At 35.2% G+C, this 6,000-nt stretch overlaps 1 protein-coding gene across 1 annotated transcript in view; it reads right to left on the reverse strand.

Annotated features, from left to right (window-relative positions):
- LOC108517166 (bromodomain adjacent to zinc finger domain protein 2B-like) overlaps positions 1-6,000 on the reverse strand; it is a 171,688-nt gene that overhangs the window by 88,638 nt on the left and 77,050 nt on the right.

Raw genomic sequence — 6,000 nt, forward strand, 5'->3', positions numbered from 1 at the left:
TATATTTGTCTTATTCATCCCAAATCACCTCACATCTGTTCACTTGCAACAGAATTCCTATGTTACCTTAATGAATAATTTTAAAAAAATGCCACCACATTTGAATGGGTTGCACCCTTATTTTCTAAATACAGATAGCAATATACTTGTAGGTTTTAAGTGTCCGAGACTCTGGCCTGGGAGTCCCCATACAGGGAACACCCCCCATACCCCTCAACAAAGGCAAATACATTTCAGAGTTTAACTGGAGGCAAGTTTAAACCATGATTTCAAAATGGCCTCAGTTGTGACCCATTTAAAATGACAAAAGCACTTCTAATCATTGTTATTAATTTTTGGGGCTTTGTGGATGTAGCCTTGCATTGGTTTTATTGCAATAACTGATGCTGATATTAAAAATTTGGACTATAATGGGCATTTTACATTCATTTTAATACTCTGCATGCACTGATCCCACATTCAAGCAAGGAAGTCATTAAATTCACAGACGCTTTAAAGAGAACATAATCTATAATAAGGAAAAAGATACTGGTTGCCTATAAGTGAATTTATAATCAGCCACATGAAAACTCTCACCATTTAAATAATCTAACTACAGAAAGATTTCTGTATTGAATTCTACAGGCAATTCACAGAATAACTGTGTATTTACTAAGAAAAATACTTGGATTTCATTTTAACATATTGACTAATTAAAATAATGCAAGGCTAGTGTTTGCCTAATTGTTGATTGAATCCATAAAGTATGTAGATAATTTTTCTCATAAGATAGATACATATGGGGAAGGTAATCTTAAATCGACATATAACATCATTAGAAAGACCATTTCAATGAGCTTTCCAATCATACAGAATTCAAAAACTTGTCTTCATATTCTGGTATTGCTATAAACCACTTCCATAGACTACAGTACTGCTATAATGAGTCTGTCCATATTCTTACAGAATTTGTATTTCTTTTTATCAGCATTCATCATGGGAAAGGCATAGTTGCTACTGATGGCTGCATGCAACTAATGTACAAAGGGTCGGTTTGGGGTCAACAACAGTAACTAATGAACTCTGAGACATGTGGTTGTCTGATGGTAAAGCCCATAAAATTATTTTACCAAGTTCAATTTCACCAAATACAAAATATGGACTCTTTACCTAGAAGAGAGTTTAGGAAAAGCTATTTTTTCTTTATAGCTGGTAACCTCATTGTCTTCAAGAATTCTACTTGCTACTTAAATATATTATGTAAAAAAAAAATGAAAAGGGTTTAAAAAAGTTTGCCTTTGTACTCCACAGCAGAAATAATTTGGTGACATAATAAGATAAGCACTTTAGCTGAGTACTTGACATATAAGAGCTCAATATAAAATCGTCATTATCTTTTTTATAGGATATTATGCTATAAAGTATAGGTATTTCTTATTGTTGAAAAACCTGATTCAGGACTAAAGCAAGGAAGATCAAGAAGGCAAAAGAAGCAGTCTTGTATACATACTGCTTAATGGATATTACTTTCCCTGAAGAATTAATCTGAATGTTTATTTAAATAAACGCACATGCACAAATGCACGCGCGCGCAAACACAGACACACACACACACATACACACACACACACACACACATATACAGAGAAATAAAGTATCATTAGGTAAAGTGATATATACAACGTTCTTTGCTACAGCACTACTTAAAAATAAAATTTAAACCTGGCAATGAGAGTAGAACTAGTGCTAGTAGTATAAGGCTGGGGCCTTTTTTAGTTTCAGTAAAGGTGTAATTTTTTTCTTCTATTTCTGGCTCTTTTTGCTCGTTTAAGAAAGGGCTTAACTTTTTTTTTTTATATACTTTAAGTTCTAGGGTACATGTGCACAACGTGCAGGTGTGTTACATATGTATACATGTGCCGTGTTGGTGTGCTGCACCCATCAACTCGTCAGCATCCATCAACTCATCATTTACATCAGTTATAACTCCCAGTGCCATCCCTCCCCTCTCCCCATAATAGGCCCCGGTGTGTGATGTTCCCCTTCCCATGTCCAAGTGATCTCATTGTTCAATTCCCACCTATGAGTGAGAACATGCAGTGTTTGGTTTTCTGTTCTTGCGAAAGTTTGCTGAGAAAGTTTCCAGCTGCACCCATGTCCCTACAAAGGACATGAACTCATCCTTTTTAGTGGCTGCATAGTATTCCGTGGTGTATATGTGACACATTTTCTTAATCCATTCTGTCACTGATAGATATCTGGGTTGATTCCAAGGTCTTTGCTATTGTGAATAGGTTACGCGGGATAAACATACGTATGCATGTGTCTTTTATAGCAGCATGGATTTATTAATCCTTTGTATATCCCCGGAATGGGATGGCTGGGTCAAATGTTATTTCTAGTTCTAGATCTTGAGGAAGTGCACAATACTGTTTTCCATAATGGTTGAACTAGTTTACAATCCACCAACGTTGAAAAGTGTTCCATTTCTGCCACATCCTTCCAGCGCACCTTGGTTTTTCCCTGCTTTTTAATGATTTGCCATTCTAAAACTGGTGTTGACGATGGTATTCCTTTCATTGTGGTTTTGGATTTGGCATCTCTCTGCATGGGCCAGTTGATGATTGAGGCATTTTTTCATGTGTCTGTGGGGCTGTATGAATGTCTTCTTTAGAGAATGTCTGGTTCTTTATCCTTTGCCCACTTTTTTGATGGGGTTGGGTTTTTTCTTTGTAATTTTGTTTGGGTTCCTTGTAAGTTCTGATATTAGGCCCTTTTCAGATGGAGTAGATTGGCAGAATTGGTCTCCCCATTTCTGTAGGTGGCCTGTTCCACTCTGATGGTAGTTTTCTTTTGGTTGTGCAGGAAGGGCATGCTTACCTTTGCTTCAAACTATACTACAAGGGCACAGTAACCAAACAGCATGGTACTGGTATCCAAAATAGAGATATAAGACCAATGGGAACGAACATTAGGCCCTCGAACTAATTCCACGCATCTACGGCCATCTGATCTTTGACCCCGACAAACAAGAAATGGGGAAAGGATTCCGTATTTATAAATGGTGCTAAAATTGGCTAGCCATAAGCAGAAAGCTCAACATGGATCCTTTCCTTACTCCTTATATGAAAATTAATTGGAGATGGATTAGAGACTTAAATGTTAGACCTAATACCATTAAACCCTAGAAGAAAACCTAGGGAATACCATTCAGGACATAGGCATGGGTAAGGACTTCATGTCTAAAACACCAAAAGCAACGGCAACAAAAGCCAAAACTGACAAATGGGCTTAACTTCTTAAAAACATATGCTTATGGCTAGGCACGGTGGCTCATGCCTGTAATCCCGGCACTTTGAGAGGCTGAGGCGCGCGGATCACGAGGTTAGGAGATCAAGAACATCCTGTCTAACACGATGAAACCCCGTCTCTACTAAAAATAGAAAAAAATTAGCGGGGCATGGTGGCGGGCGCCTGTAGTTCCAGCTACTTGGGAGGCTGAGACAGGAGAAGAGCGTGAACCTGGGAGGCCGAGGCTACAGTAAGCCAAGATCACGCCAGTGCACTCCAGCCTGGGTGACAGAGTGAGACTCTGTCTCACAAACAACAACAACAACAACAACAACAACAAAACATATGTTTATGTAACCATTTTCCTTAGAAGATCTATTATAGACATTATTAATGTATTATTTTCTTTCAACTATATTGATGCTAGATATTTATTTTTAGCCTAACATTTCTTAGGTGGCTGAATAGTCTTCTTGCATGTAAAGTACTAATTCTCTCATACTAGTCTTAAGTAGTTGTTATTTTTAATAGGCATTTCTTAGTTCTAATAATCAAAAATTGGGTCAACTACTCCAAGTTCATCTTATACATAATCTTTTTTTTTGTCATTTTATAGAAATTTAACAAATCCACTCTACCCTTTGCTACTCTAGAATGAAGATTGTCTTATGCCTGAATTTACAAGGATTATCTCTTCAAATTTTCTTTTTCAGTTAAATATTATTCTTTCAGTTTTATTTACTATCATCCCCTGCTAAAGCACAAGAAATCCTAGCCATCAACTTGATAGTCAAAAGTTTAGAAGGCAATACCTTTGTAATTGTGAAACTGTATAATTGTGAAAAATCCACAAAACAATCATGGGCTTACCATATTATAAGAACTAGTCCAAGAACAAGATTTAAAATACGTATGCACCAAAGGTAACTAAAAGCAGTGGGTCAAAATTTGAGGAGAAAAAGGACATTTGCATAGTCTCCAAGTATCTCCTCCAAAATATCCATTAAAGAAAAAGATGAAAAGAATAGTTTCACAGTGGGGAAACAACATTACCTATAACAAAATATCAACATCATATATTTTCTGATGCCCCAGAAGAGTCCATCACTTCTGTGGTATTCTTCCCCAAAATATACAATCTCAGCTGAACCATGAGAAACCACACAAACTCAAATTGAAAAACGATATGCAAAATAACTGACCAGTATTCATCAAAAGTGTCATGGGAAAGGAAGGGAAAGGAAGGGAAGGGGAGACAAGACAGAGAAAGAAAGAGAAAGAGAAAGAAAGAGAAAGAAAGAAGACTGTGGAATTGCCACAGGTTGGAGACTAATGAGACTAGGAATTCCTTAGTGTGAGACCTAGGATCCCACAACTAAATGTGATGTGGGATCCTAAGTTGGATTTTAGAATAAGAAAAGGATATTAATCGCAAAACTAGTGAAAATTATATAAGGTCTATAGTTTACTTAATAGCATTCTATCAATGTTAATTTCCTGATGGTTATAAGTTTGATAATTGTACTCTGGTTATATAAGTTATTAACATTAGGAGAAGCTGGATGAAAAATATATGTGAACTGTGTTTTTTATTATTAAGTCTAAAATTATTTCGAAATAAAAAGTAAAAAAACAGACAAAAAAACACAAAGTCTTCCATATAGTAAGCACTAAAAAAAAATACATATGCATTGAAGTTAAAGAGTATAAAAACCTACACCTTGAAGGAATGAAGAACAGACTACATTGTGTCGGTGAGATATTTGCTAATAAACATTATCTGGGTTCAAACACTATGCCTGAAGTTTATTAGTTGTGATCCTGTAAAAATTATGTAATTTCTCTCAGTTCTCAATTTTCTCATAAGTGATTTGAAGAAGATGTAGTTAAGAGGATTAAATGAGATAATGCATGTAAAGGGCAGGGTACCTAGCATTCAATACTTGTTAGCTATCGTTTTTAATGAAGGAACATCTATGTATATAATTACCCATGTGTATACGTGGCAAGAAAAGAAATCTTAGGATGTTCTAGATTATTCATGTTGAAGTGAATATTTAAGACTTATACCATTTATAGATTATGTATATACTTACCATGGCATTATAGTTTTTAGCCAGATAGATTATGTGTTAAGAATTTAAAATAAATGTCTCACAATTGTATAGATACCAATGTGGTAAGGTATGTTATCTTAAAATTTTCCAAATAAACTGACTTTTCATCTATAATACAAATACAGATGAAAAATTAATACATTATGTTGACAAAATATAATATCTGGAACCACATGAGTTATTATTTATAATTCAAGCATAGTACATAAAAATCTGCGGAAACTCATTCATTCAGATCTTTTAAGAAAAATATATTCATTAAAATAAAAACAGTTCAGGTATCCAAGAACCATCTATTCCTAGATTTCTGTTAGGGCCAGAGCATCCACGTCTGACACCTATGCTTCTATAACGGCCTCTTATTCTGACCCTTTGTGTTAAGAATACTACTTTCATCTTGGGTTCCAAATGATCACGAACTAATCCATTCTTGGTGTTCAAAACCAGCCTAGATATCACAAGATCAAAACAAACAGAGTATAATAACATGACTTCCCATCTATAACTCACCAAACGAAGACTATCTAGTAGGTACATCTTTTAACTTAAGGCCATTCAAGAGATTACAGTTTCTAATGTACAACTTGGTCATTTTTTTTTTTTTTTTTTTTTT

Source organism: Rhinopithecus bieti, unplaced genomic scaffold (assembly GCF_001698545.2).
Source record: "Rhinopithecus bieti isolate Rb0 unplaced genomic scaffold, ASM169854v2 scaffold_40700, whole genome shotgun sequence".
Lineage (NCBI taxonomy): Eukaryota > Metazoa > Chordata > Mammalia > Primates > Cercopithecidae > Rhinopithecus > Rhinopithecus bieti.